Source organism: Arvicanthis niloticus, chromosome 2 (assembly GCF_011762505.2).
Source record: "Arvicanthis niloticus isolate mArvNil1 chromosome 2, mArvNil1.pat.X, whole genome shotgun sequence".
In the NCBI taxonomy this organism is placed as follows: domain Eukaryota; kingdom Metazoa; phylum Chordata; class Mammalia; order Rodentia; family Muridae; genus Arvicanthis; species Arvicanthis niloticus.
In genome coordinates this window covers 126038800-126065230 of record NC_047659.1, presented here as the reverse complement: position 1 = coordinate 126065230, position 26431 = coordinate 126038800, and the positions used below count along the sequence as shown (strand labels likewise).

The 26431-nt window shown below is 52.2% G+C and overlaps 1 protein-coding gene across 3 annotated transcripts in view; it reads right to left on the bottom strand.

The window, feature by feature from the left end:
• Dlgap4 (DLG associated protein 4) overlaps positions 1–26431 on the bottom strand; it is a 147719-nt gene that overhangs the window by 88514 nt on the left and 32774 nt on the right. For all 3 annotated transcript variants that reach the window (XM_076930114.1, XM_076930115.1, XM_034496877.2), the window contains exon 2: positions 7488–7680. The gene's annotated coding sequence lies outside the window, so the exon portion shown is untranslated. The remainder of the gene's footprint in view (positions 1–7487; positions 7681–26431) is intronic.

The window sequence follows — 26431 nt, the reverse complement described above, 5'->3', positions numbered from 1 at the left end:
CTTTTCTTCCTAGAGAACCATATTCACCTTCAGGACTTTGCTCGAAGGACAAGATCAATTGCTCTGGCCATGGAGATTTCCAAGCATTTCCTCCCTCTTGATCTCTCACGTCTGTTTGCCATTACTGACAGAGGGAGACACTGCTCTCCTTAGCTGAGGTGGGCCTTGCCTGGGTGAGACATGAGACATGGCTGTTCTCATTCATCTTTGTACCTGGTGTCTGACACATGCTGGGTGATCATCAGTGTACTGTGTGAGAGCTCGTGATTGAACAGAGGCTACGGGGCATGGTGAAGACTACAGAGGATTTGACCGGAAACAAAGTGGTCACACAATGTTTAATCAATGAGGATTTATAAGGGTATTTGAGATGGTCTTGGACTCCTGGGAGTTTGCAGAACAATATTATAAAGGATGAGTAGAAAAAGTGGCCAGGCTCCACTTACGGGGATGGGAAAGGCAGGCAAGAGGGTGTAGGGGCGGGAGAGGATAGGTCACGTCCTGCCTCTTATTCTAACTTGCTCTGCGCTGTTGTAGAAATGGTTTAGCCTCTCTGAACTTCCATATCCTCGTTTGTAAAGTGCAAAGGGAATCTGGGGAACTGGCAGTGTCAGCAGATGTGTATCCCAAGACTCAAACAGTTTAACCTGGCCGGAGTCAGATTCTCTCTTCTGTCCTTCATTCAGACTCCTAGCACGGGCTATGAATATGGGTCCATCAACTTGAAGCCTTGACCCAGAAGTGCAAGCCTCCACCTCTCCTCTGTCCAGAAATTTAGGGGACAGCTCCCAAGTCTTGTCAAGATTTTAGACTTGGTCCTATGGCATAGTTTTCTGGTACATAGTGAAGGAACAAGGAGTGACCTCTCCATCTCTAAAGGTATGCAAACAGTGGCTAGGCATCTTGGGACATGAGTTCCCGACAGTGATAAATACGGGATTCCTTGAGGGGTCTTTGGGTTCCTTCTCTCCTCTTCAACCTGTGGTCTTGACCCATCCTCACAGACTGAGCTTCCAGCTTAAGGCAGAAAGCTCAGTGAGGAGCCTTCCTCCTTCAACATCCTTCTGACGAGCACCACCGCCTCTCCAGCATGAAGTACAAAGTCCTACTCTGGCTTTCAAGGCCCCTGTGGTCTGGACCTTTAGCTTGTAGCCTCTCCCCTACTGTGTTCATCCTGCACTCTGTCTGGTGCCTTGACCATCACCTCCTCTAGGAAGCCCTCCGTGCTTTCCAAGCTGGCTTTTGTGTTTCCTCTGCCCTCTGCACATCCTCTTAGTTCCTCCCGAGTCTAGATAAATCTTCTGTGGGCTCCCAGCCCCCTCCCAAAACCAGGTCTGCTCACTTTTGAGAGAGGCATCTCCTGAATGACACCGGGGCCCCAAAGGTCCCCATATTCTGACTCACTGTAAGGCTGCCTGCTAAGCTCTGACACTGATGCCAGGTTCAGGACTCTACAGGCGGCCACCTGTGAGGACAAACACCAGGCTAAGAGCAGTGCCGCACGCCGGCAACCCCGACACTGAAAAGGCAGAGGCAGGTGGATGGCTGTGAGTTTGAGGCAGCATGGTCTTCATAGTGAGTTCCAAGACAGCCTGGGCTACATAGTGAGATCCTGTCTCAAAACAACAAAGATAGATAGATAGATAGATAGATAGATAGATAGATAGATGATAGATAGATAGATAGATAGATAGATAGATAGATAGATGATAGACAGACAGATAGATGACAAGCTGAAACAGAAAGATTATGAACTTGAAACCAGCCTGATCTACACAGTGAGATACTATCTCAAAAAAACCCAAAACCAACAACAAAGTCACACATCTTGAGTGATTCAGATATTCCCCAAAGAGAAATGTTCTGGGTCTGACCACATTGGCCACAGCCTACCATTGACTTGGAGGCATCAGCCCCCTCCACTCCTAGGAGACAGTGCATAGGTCTAGACTGCCAATCAGAACACAGAGCACCCTTAACAGCAGCAGCTGACCGAGGGGTGGTCACATCCACACCAACTCTTGGAATTGGGTTGAGCTGACTGGGAAGACGTCACACTGACTTCTCTGGATGGGCAACTTGTCACTTACACAGGGCGTCTCTGTGAGGGCTGGAGCCACACAGAGGATCCACTGTGAGCAATCAGGTCCTGGTGACACTGTCTGAGTCTCTGGATCCAGGAGAGCCTGGATTTCACAGCTGCAAGTCATCCCTTCCCCCACAAGGCAGGTATGGTTTTCTGTCACTTGTACTACAGAGATCCTGAATGAAATAAGTAAAAATTAAATTAGAGCCCACTCCTCGCTTCACATCAGAAGACATCACTATGAATGGCTCAGTAACTGTCCTTCCAGATCCAGACATGTCCTTGACCAAGGGAATGAACATAGACATTTTTCTGTTAAAAAAAAAAAAAAAAATCAGTGGATATCTAAGTAGGTACCCTGTTCCTCCTCTCCTGGCATTCAGATAGACTCCAAATCTAAGGACCCTTTAACAATGCACCATTTAAAAACATTTTTTTTTCCAGAACAGGGTCTCACTATGTAGCTCTGGCTGTCCTAGAATTCACTATGTAGACCAGGTTTGCCTCAAACTCACTATATAGACCAAGCTAGCCTTGAACTTATTATATAGACCAGACTGGCCTTGGTCTTAAACTAACAGAGACCAACGCACCATTTTAAAAACTACATTTATTTATTTATTTATTTATTTATTTATTTATTTAATTTAGTGTGTGTGTGTGTGTGTGTGTGTGTATGTGTAAGAGGATAATTTGTAGACGTCAGCTATCTCCATCCACCACGTGGGTCCTAAGGATTGAACCCAGGCAGTCAGCAGTCTTGGTGGAAAGTGCCTTTACCCACTTAGCCATCTTGACAGCCCCCATGCTTAACCTTCTGGGTTTTTTTAATCTCCTATTCCCCCCCCCCCCGACCATGTGCCTGGACATGTTTCCATGTCAACAAGGACAGATCTACAGTGCTGTCTCCACAGTACAGAGAATGCTGTCAGCTGCTGGATGGAATTTATTTAACCATCTCTCGCAGACAGATAATTGGGTAGTTTCTAATTTATCACCATCATCAAGGGCAGCGCGGTGAGGCTGCTGGTGAAATAAGTGCCCATGTCTGCATGTGTCAGATTATTCATGACGGAGAGCCCCGAGACTCGGAAAGTTTGGCTTCCTCAGCTGGAGTCTCTCCACTAGAGATTTAAGGTTCTGAGCATCCAGAAGGCACAGCCTGTCTTTTCCAGGCAGGACTAATGGAGGCTCCAGGGCCAACATGTCCCCAACAGCAGCCTCTTTGGGGACAGTGTTGACTGGTGAGGCAGGTTAGTAGGTCAAGGGGAGTGGCCAAGATTTGTGGTGGGGTTGCTGCTGGTCTGGGGTTTTGTTGGTCCTCTGCACAGAGCTGTGCTGTCCTCCCTAGGTGCTATCCCCATGACTAAAGAAAGAGGCAACCTGCGGAGGCTTGCAGATGTGGCATTACACAGTGGCACTGAACACCTGCGGTATCACCCTGGCATGATTCTAGGTCTGGGTCAACACTCTCTGATGTTATCCATCTCTTTGTTTTCCATAAAACAGTCCCAGAGAAGGCGAGTGACTTGCCCAAGGTCAAACAGCCAAGAAGGAATAGAAACGAGGCCCAGCCCGGTCTGCTTTCCCAATCCCTTAGGTCTGCATGCACCAGGGAAAGCACTGAGAGCAGCTCTATAAACCCACAAGTCTGATGAAAACGGCCTCGCGTTACCCGTGCTGCCTTAGAACCTCTTTTTTTTTAAAACTCCACACTATGAGGTTCTTCCTCTAACAGTAAATTTAGATCCCGGCCCCATTTCTAACAGCCACAGCAGGTGCCACTGTACAGCTGCAGCAAACAGATTTAACTAGTCCCCTGGAGATGGACAAGTGGCTTGTTCCCAACTGCCCTGCTACTATCAGCAACACTAGCCAGCAAGCTGATCTGTGTCCTGTTAGGCAGTCCCGTGTCATAGTGTGGCCCTGGGCTGTTAATCCACTGCACTGATCCCGTCTCCTCTCCCTCTGTTTGTCTGGGTGGTTAGTGTAACATCAGGTCTTTCCCCAAGCCTGGGTGCTCTGGGAGGGCTATTAATGTGTCAATAAACTTCCTTGGGATGTACGGATGCCTCTGGGGCTGGTGCCCAGAGAGAACAGGCTGCCAGCTTCAGGCCTCAGGAGACTTCTGCAGGTCATGTTCTAGGACTGTCCCCAGCACCAGCTGGACATTGCTCTCCCTGAGTGTGGTCCTAGCCACATACAGTTCAAGCTCTGCCGGAGCCCTCAGCACTAGGTCCAGCCTGTTTATCATTCCCAGGAGTGGGGTGTCAGAGTCACGTCACCAACAGAGCCCGTGGAGTCTCACACTAGTCACTTCTCCATACTTCAGACCCATCACCTGCCCAGCTAATTCCATAGGGCTGTCCTGTGCTTGACGAGATAACAGGTTCAATACATAGTAGGCTTGCAGGAAGTGAGTTTAGAAAGCAGTGGTTTTCAACCTATGGGTTGAAACCACTTGGGGGTCGCATATCAGATACCCTGTCTATTATATTTGCTTTATGATTTGTAACAGTTAACACAATTACAGTTATGCAGTAGCAATGCAATAGTTTTATAGCTGGGGTCATCGCAACATGAGAAACTGTATTAAAGGGTTGCAGCATTAAGAAGGTTGAGAAGCACTGGGTCAGAGGATGGGTCTGAGCCTGCTTCCTCTGCATGACTTCCTTTTACATGGAATAAGCTTGAGTCTTCCATGGCCTCTCTCCAGTTGTCCCTTACAATGTCTTATTCCTATCTAGAGCATTTGTTAAATGGCCAAATGCCACACACTGGCCCTTGTCAGGGTCCTACCCCTCCCAGCTGCCGATGACCATGGATGCTTGCCTAGCTTCCCACACCTCAAGCATGCAAGAGGCACAGACCCAGCAGAGACAGACAGAGGGCTCCCAACCTTCTGGGGTAGCTTCCAAGCCCTCATTGTGCTGGAGGCTTGAGTTCCTGTCTGGTTTCTCACCTTACCTCTAAGCATATGCCAAGGAGCTTTACCTGTTAAGCTTGACTTACCCCTTCTCTACAATGGGTAAAATAAGAAAACCTGGAAAGATTTGATGTGATTAAAAAAAAAAAGTTAAATGGTAAGTTGGGTGCAGTTTAGTTTGGTGAGAGAGTGCCTGCCCACTACACACAAGCTTCTGGATTCCATCAAGCAAAATTAAATAAATAAGCCAGGAATGATGGCACATGACTATAATCCCAGCACCTGGGAGGCAGAAGCAGGAGGATGTCTTGAGTTACAGGCTGTTCTGGTTTACACAGTGAGTTCCAGGTCAGGCTGGAGTACATTGAGAGACTTTGTCTCAAATAAGTAAATAAATAAAATACATACATGCCATTAAAACAAAAAGAGGAAAATCCTTAGCAAGGAGCCTGATAATAAATATATAAGTGGTAACTTATTGTTAGAGCTGGATTATTTTGGAGGTTGTAATTTACTGTGACATACACAGGAACACACACAAGACAAAAAGTCGAGTGTGCTAAGTGACCAGCAGCCAAGGCTGTGCCCCACCCCCAGGCCAGCAAACAGCTCTGCTGCCCTACAAACCCCTTGTGTCTTCCAGCTCACAGGTCCTCTTTGACACAGACAGTGGATTTTTTTTCCAGGCTTTCGTGATGCTGTTACTATTGTCAGTAAGTGGACAAGACTCAATCAATCCATTGATCAGTGCTCGTGGCTGGCTCCCTGACCTCAATTCCCTGGGGGCCCTGTCCTCCCAGCCGCCTCTGCCCAGGCACAGAGGCTCCCTCAGAGCTTCCCAGTTCCTTAAATAACCAGCTTGTTACAAAATCGCAACAGTAACACCTCCCTCGCGCCACCCCGGCCTCCATTTTTCCACGTGATCCTGACGGCTGCTCCCTGCCAGTGCCAAGGAATCCCTTCTCCGTCACTGGGCCACACACAAGGGGGCTGTGAGCAGTGGCAGCTGTGCCTCCAGAATCTGCCCTAGGGCGGAGGAGGCCTCAGAGCCGTGCTCATCAGCAGGAGAGGCTAAGCCCTCTGCGAGCCTCGGGGAGTTGAAATGAGATGCTGACGAGTGCCAGGTATTCACCAATTGCCAGGCACGTAGTACCTGCTCAAGAAATGCCCACTGCCTCACAGGCTGGCCCTGCGACACACTGTCCTCAGGGAGACCGCAGCCTGCCTTAGGCAAACCCAGCATGTTTGCTGAAGGCACTCCCTGCTCTCAGACCACCAGTTCCTCATCGATTCTGTGGTGACAGCTTCTCAGCCAAATGCAACAGGTGTCTCTGGTTGCCACAGCAGACCTGGGCCAGGCCAGGGGAACTGAATTGGGGGTGGTACTAATTAATGGGGGCCTTTTCACAGTTACTAACAATAAGGCTGGCACCGCACAAATGTGCAGCGTCTGGTTCTCAAAGACGTCCACTATTGACAGGGAACTTCTCGGGTTTTTATATTATCCTCGATATTTGCATATTATGCATATTTGCCAGTCTTTTCCCTTCTTATATGCATCTCATCAAGGAGGCTGGCAGCTGTTGGCAGGTGGAAGAGTTGGAAGCAAAGGGGTTGGCACCATGCTGAGTGAGGGCCACTATAGCAGCTCTCTGGGACCCCAGAAGGCTGATGGGTTCCTGGGCCTTCCTGGAGTCCGGTGAGACATCATGAGGGGTTCTCACATTCCCCTACTCCCCTGCTTGATCCTAGCCCCTGGAAAACAGAGGGCACTCAAGAAGGCAGACCTACAACCCAGGCTGAACGGTGGCTGCGGGCCCTTGGGTTTCCTTACTAGTGAACTAGACATGTTATACCAGCAGAACCTTAGGGTGGGGGAGCCTATGTAAGAACTGGGAGATAAATGAGCCAGGCGCTGTGGTTGGCACCCTGTGGGCCTGAGGTGGCTGTCCCTGCTCTGTGGGATGACGGAGGAACCAGGCTTTGTGAGGACAATGTGAGTGTGGAGGGACAGTTAGAGATAAGACTGAGCCCAGTACCTCATTGTGTGAGTTTTAGGCAGGTGGAGCAGGAGGAGGAAGAATGTGTTCTTGCGTGCCCTGTCACACCACAGCCTGCAGCAAGCTCCCTGCTCCCCTCCTCCTCCTCCTGAGCCTGTGCTGGGCACCTGCCCCAGCCCTGGGTGTGGCATTTGAAATGTCTAGTGCTGGGCTTGCTGCCGTCCACCCTCAGCAAGGGCTTTCCCTCACGGAGGCAGTGCCCTGGAAAATAGGCATCCTCACCAGGCCCACCTCCAGAGTTGTCGGGAGGATGGGATATACCCAGCTGGTTAAACTGTAATTGTGCTCAGACAGGAACACTCTTATGGAGGTCCCTCTGCCAGCTTGTGGGTGCTGGCAGTGGGAGGGCTGGGCATTTCCCAAAACTGGCAAACATAGTGGTGGGTGAGGTGCCCAGGCCTATGGCTGTACTTACCAACCAGGGAGCCACGTGCACAGGGAAAATGGTTGCCGGCAAGTCTGCTGCAGATGACACCTCAGAATCGGGTGTGAGCCTGAGGACTGCCACACACATTCCTCCAGCCCTCCATCAGAGGTATTGGTTGGGCCCTGGTCACACAGGGGGGCCACCAGGCTCCAAGCAGAGGGCGGGCAGGCTGCACCAGTGTCTGCAGGACACAGGAGGAACACGGATTAGCCAGAAATGAGTGCCACACCTTGAGACCTTCAGACTAGCCCTCGGGAGGGGGCAAGTCGGCATAGTTGTCATAGAAACCCAAGTGTTTGTGTAACGCTGTATTTTCCAGAGAACCCTGGCACCCCAGCTCATGGGAGGCCCACGTTGTTTTTAGAGGTAGATTTGCATGTCATGCATATTTACAATGCCTTTCCCACCACCCACAGAATCCCTGCAGCAGCCAGCAGTGGGGAAGTTGCAGTTCCCCAGTCCTTCGTCAGCTTGCTCCTCCCTCTTGCTCCTCCCACCTTTCCCACTTCATGAGGGAAGTCAGGAGAGGGGCCAAAGTCACACTACTGGGAGTTCAAATCTCAGCTTGGCCCCTCACTCATTGTAGATAATGGACAGGTGGTTCTCTCTTTCTGAGCCTCAGGTTTTCTTCTTGTTAAGCACACTCTTCTGGGACCTGCTGGGAGGTCTGAGATGATAATGCAGAAAGGATGCTGGCATAAGGTACTGCCTTGGGGAAAACCCTGGGAGGTGTGCCCCTCTTGTCCCAGCAGCCTGAGTATCTCCCTGGGAGAGCCGAGGGATGCCAGGCATCTTCAGTGTGCTTGCTTGAGCAGTGTCCCCTAACTACTCCCTGGACCTTGTCAACGGGAAGTAGACTCTCCACTACACACCTATCCAGGAGGCAGCTAGCTGACCCAGAGGCCTCAGGGGATGCCCTTCTACCCTGTTATTCTATAGGTCATAAAACCGAGACTGAGAAACCAAGGCATCATTGGCACAAAGGCCAGAACCTGAGCAGCTAGACGGGGCAGGAAGGGGCGAGCAGAGGCTGGAAGGCTCACCGTCCTCATTTGTTCCCCAGGCTTGAGGATACTCTCCCAAACTTCTCCCCAGGGTCTGCCCAGAAACGACACCTCCCACATAGCAGCTCCCACACTGCCACGTGTGCAACAGACTTTCCTTCTTTTCAGAGTAAGAAACTGAGGCACACAGTGTGGCAAGGCAGGAGGAAGATTCCTGACCTGAATGTCTCCAAACCTCCTCAGAGCCCTGGCACTCCTTTGATGAGGAGTACACACTGATCTCCAATGAGGCCCAGGCTCTAATCCTGACTTCTGGTTCTAGGACAGCCGTAGCCCATCTCCCTGAGGAACAGCATCCCTGGCCAAGAAAAACACGCAGGAACAGCAAAGGTTTGGGTAGCAGGAAAGATGAGATGGGACTCAATCTCAGTGAAAGGACACACACTCAGAAGTGTGCATGGAAGGCCTCTGTGTGCATTGTGGGGTGTAGAAATCTACTATACACTTGGTGCTACAGCTTGGGAAGATATCGTTCCCACCAAGTTATCACTTGGAGCCAAATTCACCCAGCATATGGTTGAAGGAAGAAGAGTCAACAGCAGAGGGAAGCATCCTGACTTGGGAGGGCCCGAAAGGACCCTTGAAGTCCCCAAGTTTGCCTGCTGAGGGAAGGCTGCAAGTCCCCCACCCCTCATTTTCTCTTCTCTAAGATGGGTAGCAGCCCCTAGGGCCCTGCTGGCTGTGATACCATTTAAGTCCTGGATTTCCAACACAATCTACATACATGCAAAGATAAAGATGTTCTATACAAAAGGCCTCATACTGCCCAGCGCCATGTTTGTCACAGGTGGCTTTGACTTTGTAGAAATAGAAAATAGAGTCAAGTCCAGTGGAGGCTGCCAATGGCACTGGAGGTGATGAGAGCTGAGGGGTGGGAGGAAGCAGTTTCTGGGGCAATAAAGAGGTTCTGAAATGGACCATGGTGATGGGCACATAGCTCTGGGTATAAGCTGAAAGCCATCTAACAGAATACTTCCATGAGCAAATCATAGGGCACATGAGTTATGGATCACATTGTAACTCTGTTAAAACCATCCTGATTCTCTGAAAATAACACCACAGAACTTCGTGGTGGCCATCTGTAATCTGGGAGCCTCTAGACTACTTGGGAAAAACCCACAAATGTGCTCCCAAGAAGCCCTCTGTCCCAGAGGTCTGTGTGCTTGTGGAAAGCCACCAGACCCCTAACTGGTTGGCTTCCCACTGGCCCCAGGACCTCTTAGCTGTCTTCTTCCCACTGCTGAACACACTGACTGTGCCTAGGCTTCATGTCTAGCTCCACGGATGCTGCTGCAACTTCTGACTGGTGTGCCACCAGGTTAAAGCATGCTCACCTCACCCACAGGTGCAGCATTCAGTGTGGTGCTTGGCACCTAGTAGGCCCTTTACTAACTGAATGTTAAATGAGAATTACAAACCCTAGTGTGCAGAGTTGGCTCCAGATCAGAGCTGCACTCCCTTCTAACCATGTGATCCTGAGAAGGCCACATAACTACAGTGAGTCTCAACTCCTACCCCTGAGGGAGCCAGGGATTAACTCGAATAATGGTGGTGGTGCGTTCTTGATGAAGCATTCCTCCCTACCTGTTTCCACAAAAGCCCATCTTTGCAGCTACCACCCCCCATGCTCTGGGCTCATTCCTGACACCTCTCCCTCCTCATGTCCAGGCTACGCCGCTGCCCTGGGCCCACCTCCACGTGACAGGAAGCTGTGCTACTGCACATTCAGTAACCTCCAGATCTTACCTGGATTCTCCATCATGCTGGCCCTGGTCTTTTTTTTTTTTTTTTTTTTTAATTCTTGCTACCAGATACAGAAACCAGAGACTGTCAGGTGAGCACTCAAGTCGGATCTTACCCATCCACAGCTCTGAAATCTCCAGGGCCTCACTTTACCTCAAGCACAGGCGCACAACCCTTCAGCCACTACAGGCAGCCCTGCGTCAGCTCGGTTCGAGCATTCACTTCCCCTTGCGTTCTCTGCGCCAGGCCCACTGGCCTTCAGGCTCTCACTAGACACACCAGGCATGCGCTTGCCTCAGGACCTTTGCTCTTCCTCTGCCCTGCACTTTGGTGGCCCAGATGTCCTTAAGCCTTCTCCTCTCGCCTCCTTCATAACCTTTTTGGCACTGACTACTTGACTGGATGGGTGGGCCAGGTGTTCCTGCACACTGGCCAATGGCAGGCAGTATAGCCCCATAGCGAGAAGTGTTAACTAAACAGCAGAGCCTCAACATAAAACTTCAGGCTCTCAGTTGCTGAGTGGCCCTGGGCAACCTTCTCCATATTTTTGTTTTGCTTTGACACAAGGTCTCACTGTGTAACTCTGACTGGCCTGGGACTTGCCACGTAGTCCAGGTTGGCCTTGAACTCAAAGAGATCAGATTGTCTCTGCCTCTCCAGTGCTGTGCTGAAAGGTGTGGCCTGCCCAGTCTTCTGGTCAAATTTCTTAACTTCTCTGCTGATATCTAAAATAGGGGTGACTTGAAGTCCCCACCCAGGCTCAGCAGAATACAGGATGCTGCTATTTATCGGCCGTCCCCTTGAACATCCTTAGTGTCTAAGCTTCATCACCCAGGCTTGTAGCTTGCCATTCTCTGCAGTGTCACTACCAATGGGGCCTTGCAGCTTGTTGGCCCCTCCCACAAGATGCCCCACCCCTAATCCCAAGTCAGAGTTCTCTGAGTTCTCTCCGGGTCCCACACACAATGCAGATGGCATTTGAAGTTGATCAACAAAGGTTAACTACTAGCAATTATTTCCAATGGTAAGTGGGTATTTACTGACCCCCTGACAGGCTCTGGGTTTCTTCCCTCTCACAGGCCTGGCGTTCCTCTCCAGCCAACCTCACCTCTCAGAGGCCCTATGGCAACTGTGGACTGCCCGGCTTCCATCTCACATCCTGTGTGAGTAAAGCCCTGGACCCTAACTCCTGCTGTCCTCTAACTTCCTCACCAAGTGACCAGGGGCTCTTCCACCCCTTCTCCTCGTCTCTCATCTTCTACATAAAAACTCTGTCCATGTCTTGAAGACACATCTTTGAAATGACCCGGGTCCCTAGAGCCAGCCTGCAGGCCCACTGCCTCTGCTGCAAGCACTGCTCGCTCCTGTGGCCCCACTGCCTCCCACACCCACTTCTGTGGAAGGATCCTTTTAAGATTTGAGTGGAATGAGGCTCGTACCATGGCTTGGAAGGTCAAGTCCTCGGCAGCTCCAGGTCACGGGGAGAAGGACCTTCCAACAGGATTCAGCCAGCCTGCCTCCAAAGCTGTTGGCCTTGCCATCCCACACAGTTAAATAGTGTTTGTTGTCCAAAAATTCAATTTGCAAAACTGACTTACACAGGAGCTTTTAGCTCAATATACTTGAAATGGGAACGTGGTTTCTAAAAGCAGCCCAGACAGCTTCTCCTGTTCCAGGATCTCCTCTGTTGGCCTGGCCTGCCTCTGAAAGAGGCTCCCTCTGTCCCCAGGCCTTCTCACTCAATGCCAAGGCAATGACCTTCTGGCCTGCACAAATGATGTCCCAAATCTCTCCACACCCCAAAGTCTAGGTTCCTCAGCCTGTTCCACAAAGCCCCTCCCCAGCCGCCTCCTAGCCTCACCTCAGGCTCCTCAGAACATATCCAAACACCCAAACGTGCCCCCTCCTCGAAGTCCACTTCTCCCCATGATGCCACCAATCACTGGAATCCCTGAAGCAGAAATACACGCCCCATCCCAACTCCCTCCTGCCCATTCCTTCAACAAAGCCTGCTTCCTGCCTCTGCCCCAAGCCTCCTAGACTACTGCCTCTCCTGTCCCTACTATGTATTTCCCTCAGAGCACTGGAACATAAGCCATTTGGCCACCATTCATCACCAAGCTACCTGCCCCTAGTTTACTGGTCCATACCAGCTGTCCATAGATATGCATAGTCTACCCTCAAGGCCACCATTATAACTAAAGCCTCCTTCATGGGCCATTATGGTATGAAAACTGACATGGACCCCATCTTTGGTTCCATGATTCTCATTCAAGAGCTGAAGGAAGCCTGTGTAGCCACAGGGTTGAGCGAGACAAACATAAGAAGGAGGCCTGCGGTACAGGGTAGAGGTGGAACCTGAGCAGGCGGAGGGCAGGATGGAAGGCTCCACCATGGCTGACTCCAAAGGTACCCGGAGGACCAAGTGAGACATGGGACCTTCTCAAGCACGAACTCTGGAGCCTGTGGTCAGACCCAGCTCCACCTGGTAGCAACTGACAGCGGAGGGGTGACCTTAGTGTTTCCTCTGTGAAATGGGAATATGTCTTACTCAGGTCTGATGTGAGAGTCACAGCCCATGTGTAGCAGCCATTCATCCTTCCCAGCACAGGGGCTGCTCTGGCTCCCCCTTCTGGGGGAGACATCCAGAGACCACCTAGTAAACCCCCAAACCTCAGAGAGCACTGAACGTATGCTTTGTCCTGTTCGCGCATCTGTGATAAAGCTTCACTTAGAGATAGGCAGAGCAGAAATTAAAAAACAATAACTAATAATAAAGTAGAATTATAACAATACAGTATAATAAAAGGTATGCAAATGTCCTCTCTCCTTCTCTCAAAATATCTTACTGTACTGAAGGCCTTGACAGTCTCAGCACACAAGCAGCGTGGCTAGGACGCCTGGGAAGAACTGTGAACACCCACCAGGCAGCTGGCAGCCAGTGCAACGTTTTGCCCAGAGGAGGCGCTACTGAGCCTTAGCTGCTAACTCCACGTTCAGTGGTGGGTGGGGCTTGGTTGTGTCTGTGTAGGATACAGTGGACTGGCTACAGCCCAGGCCTGGGAAGAGAGGCCAACTCCAGCTCTAAACTCTGTCCTATCCTTCCTTGCCTCCTGCCCTGTGCCAGTCTTACCTGCTGGCCATAGTCCCAGACCCATGCTCAGTATGAGAACTGACTGCCAGCCACTCCTGATTTGGAGAAGCAGAAGCAGTTGCCTCAGGCTGGAGATGGGAGCTGGGGCCAGGTGGGGAGGCTCCTCTCTGAGGGTCTGATCTGGACTCCTGTCACCTCTCACCTCTCGAAGCTGCAGGACAAGGCTTGTAAGCAGTCACAGCAGATCTTGACGCGTGTTGCTACTCCAGAGGCCCCTGCTTCTTCTTACACCCGTCATAGCACTGAAGGCTGCAGGTCACTCACTTTGCAGCAGAGAGCATGTGTGGCTCAGTTTGTACATCGTGAGTGAATGCCTGGGCAGGAGCAAACTCCCATGAGTCACGCTTGGGGCTGAGGATTCTCCCTAGAATTAGAAGTGTCCCCCATGATCAAATCCCTACATCTCTTGGATGCACAATTTCCAAGTATGAAGGACGTTGTATGTAACAGAACTACTCTGACACACACTGTCCACACAGGGCCACAGCGCGCTGGGCTTGCAGAACAAAATTTATAAAGTCTGACAATAGCACATGGCTTCTGCTGGTTCAGGACTGGGTGGCCTCAGACCCCATTTCCAGGGTGCTCACAATTCACTAAACACACTGTCACCTTGCTAGAAAGCCTCACCATGAACCACTGGCTGGCTTTCAAACCCAAGGCTAAGCCACACCTTCACATAGCCACTTGTCCACAGCTCAAGGTCACTTAAGAAACAGCTGGCAGCCTCATGCCCTGGGCCAGGTGTGGACACGAGCCAGGCATGCTTGTCTTTGTTCTTACAGAACACTGTGGTGGGGAGGGGGGTGCACCTTACACTGATGTTCAAGACAAGCGCGGGGTCTGGAGGGCCAGGGAAGGCTGCAGGAACAGGACCACTGCTCAGGTGCCGTGGCCTTCACACCTGGCATTTGATGCACTCTCGTCCGTCTTTGCCTCGCAGCCACCCCACCCCTTTGAAGCCTCATCCGAGTCCTCAGGCTTTGGCACAAATACAGAGAACACGGTGCCCTGCACACAAACATTTGGGCTCCTACTCCGTACGCGGCCCCAAACTGGGCCACAATGAGGACAAGATGAGTCAGGCAGTGTCCCTGGAACACCCAATCCTATGGGGGTGGCAGATACGTAAACAGACATCGCAGTCCACCGTGATGGGTAAAAGACCAGAGCTGTGGGACCTGCAACCAGCCTGGGAGTGGGACTGGGCCCAGGAAGAGCCACAGGAAGATACCAGGCAGGCAGGTGGAAGCAAACAGGGACAATGTAGGCCACATCTGGGAACCTTCTGTAAAGTAGGGAGCCAGCCTGGAGACTCCAGGGAAGGAGGGGGACAGGTAGAAGGGGACAGATGTGGAAAGACAGGAAGGGACTCAATCATCCAGAAGGTCCAGGCCTTCAGAGACTAGCCTTTTCCCTGGAGGCAGAGGGGACCCAAGCACTTGGTGAGTTTCCTGTGGAAGATAAGCAAAGGGCTGGGGGAGGGGAGGAGACTGGAGGTGGTGGTGAGATCAGAGAGAGTGGAATGAAGGTGCTCTATCTGGGGTCCAGTCAGGAGACACCGGGCTCTAAAAGCCGGTCAAAGGGCTGGGTGCAAAGTTCTGAGTCCCCTGGACCCCCAGCTCTCAGGCATGGTGGTATATGCTCTACTCCTGCCACAAGCGGGAGGACCAGAAGTTTAAGGTAATTCTCAGCTTCATGTCAAAATCAAGGCAACCTGGGATACATGAGACTCTGTTTCAAAAACAAAAACAGCCGGGTGGTGGTGTCAAATGTACTGCAGGTAGATCTCTGAGTTTGAGGCTAGCCTGGTCTATAGAGTGAATTCCAGGAAAGCCAATGCTACACAAAGAAACATTGTCTCAAAACACATAAATAAATAAATAAATAAATAAATAAATAAATAAATAAATAAATAAATAACCAACAACAAAAGCTAGAAAGATGATTTATGGTTTAGTCAGTAAAGGGCCAGGGCCATGTAAAAGCTGGGCTCTGCAGTGTATGTATATAACCTCAGAACACTCTCTCTCTCTCTCTCTCTCTCTCTCTCTCTCTCTCTCTCTCCGTGTGTGTGTGTGTGTGTGAGACAGAGACAGAGACAGAGAGAGAGACAGAGACAGAGACAGAGAGGAGTGTGTGGTCTGTGTACAGGCAGAGCACTGGCGCTCACAGGCTAGTCTAGCCAGTCAGTCAGCAGTAGCTCAGTGACAGACCCTGAAAGCAAGGAGAGTAATTGAGGAAGACACCTTCCATCAACCCCTGGCCATCATACATTTCTGTACACACACACACACACACACACACACACACACACACACACACTCTTTAAAAAGACTACAGAAGCCATTCAAACTCGAGTTGTAATGACCTACAGGGCACGGAGGTGGAAGGGAACAGCCCCTCCCCTTCGGTTCTGATGAGAAGGGGGCAAGGGTCATGGAGCCCTTGACTTTTAGCTGTAACATAGTCAAGTGAACCCTTCTTTAGGGGCCAATGGCAAACGTCCCAGGCTTGCAGGGCAAGCAGCCCTCCATCCAAGGCAGACATGGATATCTTCCTCCATGTCTCAGCTGTGCCATGGCTGGCTTCCCCTGTGACCACAGAAGCACAGGTCAACCGTTCATCCTAGCTTCAAGCCAAAAAAGTTCAAATTCTCCACCCAGGATGGAATGGGGTGAGACAGAGCACTTAGGAGGGATAAGATCCAGTGCTCGAAAGTAGAGATGAAGGCCACAACTTTAAGCTGAGCACCAGACACCAGATTATATTTCACTCCATGCTTCTTTTTATGTGACCTTTCTAGAAAAGGCACAATTACAGAGACAGAAAGAAACCAATGGTCTGGAGCAGAAGCAGTGATTGGCTGCCACGGGCGACTGTGCTACACGGTGTGCATCTGTGAAATCTCAGGATGAGTACTTAAGACAGCATGTTAGCTGCACTTTTTGGAAGTACCCAGGGAGGGGGGATTCCAGGGCGCCCTCCAGAGGATAATGCCATCATGTTCAGGCCAAAAAGAGTAGCAGGCAGGCCTGTGGGCCAACATGAAACTCACTCAGGACACACTAAGCAGGTAGGATACTGAATGGGAGATCTCCAGGCAGAGTCCAGGGACAGGACTGGAGGCCTCAGGCCTCAGGGATCCAGAGGGTTGGTGTCTCCTCTGGGAGAGGCTGGCCTCAGCTGCTGGCCAGTACAGAACTCAGCCCTCCCCAGCCTGCTGCTGGCTTAACAGGCTGCTCTCCACAGCTGTCAAGGGTCAGTAGGGGAAGCAGCTCCTGAGGCGGCCCTTCTGGATGCCACTCTATTGCTGGGTGGCCTTAGTTATGTCAGGAAAGGCCTCACGGTCACAGGGTAAGGAGTTGGTTAGCACAGGCTGGCCTCCTCCCTACATCTGTGAAAAAGAAACTCACACGTGGGACAGGAGCACAATTCCATCTTGCTTAAGCTATTACTTGGGAGCCTGTCACTTGGAGGCAGAGACTCACTGCTTTTTCCATGAAAATCTCCACGGCAAACTCTGACCATGAAGCCCATTCCAGAGAAGACCACATCTGACTTGTTCTCCACTGCTCCCAGGGCCAGCCCACGGTAAGTGCTCACTACACACCTGCTGACTACATGGCAGATGAACAGGATCATACAGATCCTATCGGCTATGCTCAGTACCCCTGCCCTGCCTGACCCATCTGCCCAACTCCTCTCACACCTGCTCTGCAGACTGGAGAGTTCATCTTCCTTCCCCGACTGCAGCTACTCTCCTTACCCAGCACCACTGGTGAGCTTCATGCAGTGAGCAGACGAGGGCCCTGCCTCTCCTGACACCCTTGGCTTAGGGCTAGGGGCAGGTATTGTTGCCCACAGGATACTCAGTCCATCCACGAATGCTGTCCACACATCTGGCTGTCACACAGAGCCCAGAGAGAGCAAGAAAGGGTTCTGTGCACCTGTTCAGGGAAAGAAGAAAGGCTGGGGGGCAAAGGTCCCCACACATCACGGTTTCAGGGCTGGGGTGTCCTCTCAGGGTTCCCTGATGACAGCCTATTTCTCCCCCAGAGTCTCCAGCAGCAGCAGCAGCAGCAAAGGTCCCATTAGAAGGAACCTTGTTCCCATAACCAGTGTCTCCCATAATCAACCTGCCTTAGCCCACTGCGGGATTCATTTCAGTGAAATAGACTTCAAGGTCAGAGTATGACTCAGTTTCTAGAGCAGAGAAGTGGGTGGCTAGGAACTGGGGCTGGCAGGCGTAAGCTGGGGTCAGGGTGGGGTCTAGAGGTCTGGAACGCCTTGAGCTATGCCAGGGAAGCAAGCAAGAAAACAAAGGGGCTTGTGTAAGACACGGCAGCACAGATGAGCCACCTCCTCTGCGTAGGTCTGCAGCTCCTCAGCCCACTCCACACTCCAGGCACAACCTGTTTCTCCTGCCTGCACCATGTCGTGGGTTCTGCTCCTCCATCCACAGCACCATCTGCCAATCTCAGCTGTGAACATCCTCCTCACTCTGCATGCCCTCCGTGGGATGCCACGGCCTGCCAGAGGCCTGCCCTACGGCTCCAGTTGGGCCAAGCTACTAGGGCCTGCCCACTGAAGACTGTGCAGAGCTGCTGTGGATGCAAGCAGCTCTTCCTGATCCTCCCAGGCAGCTATCCTGGTCTCCTCGTTATCCAGTGTGGGGGTCACAGCCCTGCACGCATCTTGAGCTCTGCCCAGGGGATTCCAGTGCAGGATAAATTGCAAGGCAGGCCCTCTGGCCATACAGGTGGGAAGCAAACATCTGCAGAGTGGAAAATGGAACAGATTGGAAAGCTGTCCCGAGCACCTGGAGCAAGGCCCTGTAGTGGCCTGGCAGGTGATTCTGCTGTTCACGGATGCAGCTACTCACACACATTTACCAAGGCGCTGACAACAGGTGACACTGACTACTGCTGACACGGGTGCTCCCACCACGAGTGCTCCCACGAGCAAAGCTCAGGCCTGTCCTGTCTAAGTTCAACCTCCTACTCACCCTGTGATGTGGGTCCTGGCTTCTCCTGTTTCACAGACAAGCAGCCAAGTCTCATAGCTGCAGAGTGTAGGGCTCAGTCAGAAACCAGTCCAACTATATCCATGTCCACAAGATGTCCTGTGACCATGAGCCTTGGCCTGGACCTCAGTGTCTTCCCACAGTGGATAGAGTGCGTGCACTGAGACAAACCCCACACACTCGTCACACATCCAGCCAGAGGAAATCCGGTTCTTCCAATCAGGTTTCCAGGCAGCTAGTGTAGGTCCCCAAGGATGCTCACTTCACTTTAACACTTCCATCTTCATAATGGAGCAGTAAGGCCAGCCTTGCCTTGCTGCAGGGACATTACAAGAACCTAGCCCTCCCTGTAGCCTGTGGCCTTGGTTTCCCCATTCGTAGAGTGACTGGGAGCAGAATCAGTCCCATCAGATCCAGCACTGGGGCTTCCCAAGGCCACATGAGCCTGAGCTTTGGGAGTGCTTTCCTACACTGTCTCCATGGTGATGCTAAGGCCTAGAGAGGGGGTGGCAGTGACTCGGCCTGGAGGTGGCTCCAGGAGGAGCCCAGAAGAGGGCTCACTATGTCCAGTAAACTCTACGCCAGGGCAAAGTGGCCCTTTGGTTTTGGGGACTCTCCCAGAGCCTGCTGTCTCCATAAGGCAGGTAAGGACCAGCTGAGTTAAACAGCTCAATCGTCTGGCCGCTGGCCGTGGTGCTGAAACCACACATTTCTAAGAGCGGGCTCTGCCCGGTCAGCCTGGCCTGCCAGCTGGGGATCGGGAATGAAGACTGAATGATGCAGAGCCACACAGAGGAAAGCATGGCTGGCTGTGAGATCTTGCATCAGGTTATCTGTTGGAGGCTCAGTGCCCTCAAAATGAGAACACAGAGGCAGTCACAATGGATAGAGAAGCCCAGGGTGCTGGCTCTCACTGCGAGGTGGTAGATGTTGAGCGTTGGGAAGGTGACACAAACAGGGTACTGACTCTTGTGTCCCCCAAAGGGTTTGTCTATCTCTAGGAAATAATGTTCACATAAAGATAAATCCAGCTACTCAAAGTCACATAGCTAGTGAAGTAAAGAGCAGGAATCAACCCAGTTAACCTTAAAAATCATCAGATCTATCCTCTCTCCATTGTATCATGCTGGAGAGTTCAAGTCAGAAAGGACCCAACTTACCACGACTCATCCAGAAAGCTTCCCAGAATAGGCCTCTTCAATCCACTCCAAACCCAGCTCCCTGGCTCTGAGAGCAAGAATCCCCACCTATGCTGCTGGAGCCACAGGCTGGCAACTCTCTTCATGACAGTCTCTCTACTCTGCTGGAAGGTCCTCTGTCAAGGCAGAGACATGATAGCCCAAAGACAGCACATACCAGTTTTGGGCCAAGGGCTGGTGGCTACAGAGTCCCTTTTAGTGCCCTTGCCAGAAGGCATCTGAGGACCAGCAGAGGGGAGCATAGCAAGGTCCCTCTAGACCCAGGTATGCCCCTGACCTGATCCTGTCCCTGGTTTCTGATGAGAGGAGTATATGCTCACACACACGTATGCAGATGTGGTTCAAATCCACTAGACTGGGAGGTGGGGACTCCTGGCAGCCTCAAACATCCAATTCTTCCCTTGAGGAGGTGTAGCCTTGGGATCCAGGGAGGCGATTGGAAGTGGGTAGATCCTACAGTCAGCCCCTTCCCAGCTGAGTGACCATGAGTGACTCGAGGACGTCTGTCTCATATGATGTAACTTTTATAAAACAGGACTCCTGGCCCTGCGTGAGGAGCATGGGACTGAGTTATTTAAATCAGTGGCTGCCCAGTGGAAGCCAGTAAGTAGCTTCAACACAGAAAGACATGCTAGATTCCAGCCTTCGGGGTTGGGCTCTCCTTTATCACTCCCAAGCCACAGAGGGTATCCTCAACTGTTACCTCTCCAGACTATGTCTCCCGAAGTGCACCCCCAATTCATTCTCATGAGGGGGTCGAAGGGGCCTGCATGAATTGGAGAGGGGGCTTCTGCCTCCCTCCCAAGAAGGAGATCTAAACTTCCGAGTCAGGAGACTCTTCAGGGTCCTTCACCCCTGTTCCATTCCTACCTAGCACCATCCCCTCGCTCTCCCTTGACACCCTGCAGTCACTTGTCTCCCCACTCCTCGTAATCTGAATAGGCCAGCTGAGGTAAGTCCCCGGTGCTACCTCAGGCTCACTTTTCCCAGAACTCACACAATTGGCTCCTCATCCCTTGGTTTCACCTGTGTCACCCCGCAAAGAGGCTTTCCCTGGCCTCCTGGAGTCTAAGGTGTCCAGTGCCATGGACTAGCGTTGGCTTTAGGTCTCTCCCATCAGCCAGGGAAGAAGACGCCCCTGCCAGCAATTGTGACAACTGTGCCTCTGAGGCTACACACACCGTCACAAGTCTGCCATAGGGTCCTAGACCTGACCTCTGTGACAGAGATGACAGTTGAGCCCCTCCCTTCCAGTTGGCTGCTGCCATCCAGGCCCCACCCAGCACTGACCCACTTTTAGAACCTCTCTGAGATTAGATGGTTACTCCCTGAGGGACCCAATCACATAGATCATAACTGATTCTGCTGAGGGGGGTGGCTGCTGGCGCCCATGTACTCTGTGGCCATTAATCAACATCATTAGAACGGAGGATGTCACAGGGCCTTTGGTGGGAGTTGGGCCTGGCCTTGAAGGCTTGGGAAGCTACAGGTTGAGGACTCCAGCCCCTGTTCCTGGACAGGCTCCTAGCCTGACACCTGGCCTATGCATCCCATCTATCCCCTGAGTGTGCCCATGCCTTCCTCCATGCAGACACACTGCACAAAGAGCCACACTGCACACAGCTCTTATCAAAGAGGAAACTGAGGTCCAGAGAGGAGTAACCTGCCCAAAACACAGCAAGACTGTGGGGCTCCTGGCCCAAAGTCTTCTGGCCTTTGCCTTCTTGGTAAGGAGATCCTACTTCAGGCAGAGGGCAGGAAGCACTCCGGGGCCCAGGATCACTCTCCTGGCTGCCTTGTGGATGTTCCCACCCACTCCCTGGACCTCAGAGGTCTGTCTCCCAGTCAGACTCCTAGGAAAATTGTCCTCTTGGCCCTGATGCTCTGACCCAAAGCTCTATCTCTGCCTGCTCTTAATGAAAGAAATGAAGATCGGATGAGGTGTCTACAGGGATCTGAGCCTGTATTCCCAGCTGATGGAAGGTGGGCGGCCATGGTGCTCACTGAGTGCAGAGGACAGTGTCCCTGCAGCTTCAGGGAAACACTGGAAGGTTGGAGGAGGAGGAAGATGGAGAAGCTCCCCCTCCACAAACTAGGGGTGGCTCTTAGAAGATGTGTTTTCCCATCTCTGCCAACCCAGCATTTACTAAGTGCCTATTGTATGCACCAGAGTGGACTACCTGGAGTACAGGCTCTGACTCTGATCATACCCACCTCCTCCTGCAGGAACAAAGTGACCCTTGAGTTAAGGAGCCTCCCAGGATTGTCTCCTCCTATCTAGCCTATGAGCAGAGGGAACGATTCCACACTCAGAGGGTGACAGTGGGGTCAGAGTCCTGTGTAATAGGGCCATCATGTCTGCAAACGTGTGCCTGACAAGAGCCAGGGGCAGGATAATCATTGAGACATGGGACTTTGAGCTCCTGACCTGACCATGTTGTGATTTGTGTGCCAAGGGCCTGGGACAGAGGAAACCTCAGGTCACACATGATTCCTCTGACAGGGACAAGGGGTGAAAAGCTTGAAGGATAAGAACTGGCAGCAGATTCTGCTGAGGAGGGCTGGCTGGGCAACAGCCCCGTGACAGGGCACGCCTTGAGAGGAGTCAAGGATCTGACACTTGCAGCCAGGGAGGAGTGAACTGGGCCTCAAACTCCCCTCTCTGCACCAGGACAAAGGCAGTTCCCTTCTCTCCTCAGAGCGAACCAGCAGTGAAGCTGGCTGTCTACTCTGGGAGTAGGAAGGGTTGTAGGGAGGTGAGAGGTGCTCAGGGCCCAATCTGCTGGAATTGACCTTGGCAGTTGTCCCTTCCCCTCATCCCCTGGGGCTGACTCAATGCTACCAGTGCTGCCTGACTCACCCCTTCAGTGACAGCCATTTATGCCACCCCCTCCGCCTCCCAGTCCCAGCAACAGAGCTCTTCAGCTCACACCCAACCCCTTTCTCACCAGCCTCAGACAGCCACCAAGGGGCCTGGCCCCCCAGAAGTCTGGGTCCCTCCTGAGAGGCCAGAGGGAGGTCCTTTCTGAGAAGCAACCCCCTTTCTCTCTACTCAGCCCTGCCCCAGCAGGTCATACTTTTGGCTAGCTAAGGTGCAAGCTGGCCAGCAGTGAGCCCTGGCCTAGGCCTTGGTGTGTCCAGGGACTCAGGTATGGTAGCTTATAAGGAGCCTCCACTGGCCTCCTCCAAAAGCCATCCTATTCCCACCACCTAGGCCCCAAATGATTCACACAGCCCCTGTACCCTAGAAACAGCCACGTGAGGTGAATCACAAGACAAAGCTGGGTAGCCCTGACCCAGATCTCGAGTGTATGTGGGTGCTCCAGGGACACCCCACTTTCATCTTGTCCTTACTTCCAGAACAGGCAGAAATTCCTGAGGCAAAGGCAACATGCACAGGCTTGTGGGTAGCACAGGCTTGTGGGTAGCACAGGCTTGTGGGTAACCAGAAGGAGGAGGTGACGTCAGAGCTCCAATTTGAGGCTCTGTTTCCTGGAGAATGTTGGGAACTAGGTCTCCCTCACTCCTTTATGCCGGGGTGAGGGGGGATAGTCACAATGGCAGTCAGTGACAAATAAGCTAAATGGGACAGCCTTGGCTATTCCTGACTCCTGCCTCCCTTTCTCCCTCTGCCTCCTCCACTCAGCCTGGAATCCACATCTTTCACGGGTATGGGGGATTTCCTACCTGCTGCTCACTTTGTAATACTTTTGCCAGGCTGTGGATGGAAGCAAAGGTTGTTACTGGGCCCAGCTCTCTATGAGCATGCTCCTTTCAGTTTGCCTCAAGTGCCATGCAAGGTTCTTGCTGATGTCTCCAACTGGAGTTGGTGCTCAATGTACCCTGCCTGCTACCCTCGCTAACCAGTGGCCAGACAGAGCATATGGAAACTGCACATCTCAACCCCTGCGGGGCTCTCGCTCTGAGGTAGTCTGCAGAACTTCCAGAGGCTGCTGAGTCCCCACCCTTTCAGCACAATCCACTCTCCTCCTTGAGTTCCTCTACAATCTCTTTACCATACTATCTCCCTGCCCAGGACCGGCTCCCTGCCTTTTCACCTGGGCAGCTGTTACATGCTTTCCAGAGATAAGCTCAAATGACACTTCCCAAGGATAAGCCCCCATCCCCTGCCCAAGCGTGGGTCTTCTGTTTGCCTGGTTCCATTTAATTATTTGATGGCTCCACCTAGGCTGGTAGTTTCTTGGGGCAGAGGCCAGGCTGCCCGGGGCCTTGCACAAAGCTGACACTCAATACATGTTTACTAAATGAATGACTGGTGGGGTTTTTTTTTTTTTTTACTATCATTCTAGCACCTTCCAGATGGGCCTCCCTGCCACCCCGTTACTCATGGCTGGGTCCCTGCCAGCACCCAGCTCTCCACAGACAAGGCTCCCCACACATGTCCAGCTCCAGTGTGTCACACACCTGAGGAGCTTCCTTCACAGCCCCCGCCCCATCCCACCGCACCCTGCACAGGGACCCTGAGGTTCAGGGACAGAAGCTGCTGGCCTACACACCTTCAGACCACCAAGACCCCAAGCCTTTTCTTCCCTCCCTCCCCATCTCCTTTCAAGGCCTCAGCATCCTCACTGGGCAGGCCAAGCTCCATTCCTTCTTGATATAATGATAAAGATGAAGGAAGAATCCACTGAGAGGAACCACAGCATCTCCTAAATCCTAGCCTAGGTGGCAGGCAACAACCAGCCTGAGCCTTTTTCACTAGGAGAGGTAACAAGGGCCTAGGGACCCCCTCCTCAGGAACACAAGCTAAGTCTGAGCTTATAACATCTAGAGAGCGGCTCGCTCCCCTGCTAAGTACGGTCCCTAGAGCTGCTACATCCTGGAACCCAAGTACCCAGCAAGGCAGGGGCAAAGAACCAAGTGGAGGGTCCCATTTAGGCTGCTGTCACCTATGAGACACCTCCTTTGTACCTGGCCCCCCGCTCCTTCTCCCCAGCTGCGTGGGTACTTGCTCTTACAATCCCTGTCCCCACTACGGCTTCTCTCCTCCTCTCCAGCATGGTGACAAGGTGGTCCATTTGAAGGGCTTTCTGGATGGGTGGGTGCTGCCAGGAACCTCTGTCATTTCTAAGTCTTGCCTCCAGGGGGCTTGTGAGTCAGCCTGGGTTCAGTCTGTGCTTTATCCCCTGCACAAGTGACTAATTCACTGCTATGTATCATCTTCTAGCTTGTGAGATGGACTGGGTGTCCCTAGTTAGCCTGGGGACACCACTGCATTAAGCCTCACTCTCAGAACTCTCCAGCCCTTAGAATGACTCCTCCTCCCTCCAACCCCCCAAAATGTATGTGTGTGTGGATGGGATGGGGTAGGGGTCAGAGCTAGTGACATCTTGGCTGACATGTCTTGGCTGACATCCTCAGGACCATCACTCATCTCCTTTGAGACAGTCTTCCACTGGCCTAGAGCTCACTAATTAGGCAAGACCAGTTGGCCAGTAAGCGCCAGGGACCCTCCTGTCTATACATTTCCCGCACTTGGATAACAAGTACACACCACTACAGCCACCATTTTTAAGTGGGTTCTGGGGAATCAAACATGGGTCCTTGTACTTAGAAGGCAAGCCCTTTACCAACTGAGCCATCTCTCCGATCCCTCTTGTTCTCTTTTTACTACCGAGTTCAGAAGCTCAGTAGCTATGCTGCCAGGAGGAGACAGAGTGTGGGCAGAGGCAGACACTGGGTACAATAGAGAGGTCCATGCAAGCCTGCTGCACTCAGGGAACCCAGGGAGAAGAAGAGTGTTGCAGCAGCGGCGGCGGCGGCGGCGGCGGCGGCGGCGGCGGCGGCGGCGGCGGCGGCGGCGGCGGCAGCAACAGCAGCAGCAGCAGCAGCAAGGAAGTGCAGGCAAGGCTGACTTGTGGGACACAAAGCGTTGGTGAACTTAACCAACAACAACGGGAGCCAGAGCAGGCTGGCAGGTCGATGGGGAGACCTCCCTTGAAGAAGATGGCCCCTTGTTCTTCTTCCCCAGGGACAGTGGAACCAAATTCTACTCCAATCCTATCCACATGCCACATGCTAGAAGTCACCTGTCCCCAGACACTGGGGTAGTAGTGTCTACTCATTGCAGAAAAGATATGAGCAAAATACATGTGAGTGACATTTGAATGCCATGAGGGAAGATACCAGTGGGTGTGAAGACCAGGGAGGCCAGGGCAGAGGGATAAGCCAGTGCAAATGTCCTGGAAGGTGGAAGGTTCTAGAACGGAGAGCTAACACTTGTCAGCTGGGTGACCTTGGAGGCCAGAAACTCATCTGCATTAACACTCAGTGGGCACAGGAAGATGTCTGAGGGCAGGAAGGACGGAAAGAGAATGGGGCAGCAGAAGGACCGTGAAACTCAGGGCCACATGCATGCACAAACTGTTCTATAGCTATAGAGGGAACTCAGGTTCTTAAAGCACTTGTTCCTTGGAGGAGGAGAACATCCCTGGCCACAGGGCAGAAGGTGCTCTTCCACACGAGAGCTTGCAGAGGGGGTGTCCCCTTTTCTCCTGAATTCCCTCTGACCTCACTTATCAAATCCAGTAAGCCCAGGGGTTTTGTGTCCCACCCCAAAGTTAGCAAGTCACTCAAGGTGGCAGCTAAGGCCCTACGAAGAAATTTATTTCCTCTGGGAAAGCAGGTCCTGGAAAGAATCTGGGAAGGCTTTCCAGAGGAGGCAGCTCAAAGGTGGGGAGGAGGGGATCCTGTGTGAAGAAGAGGGAAGCAGGCAGCATTGTCAG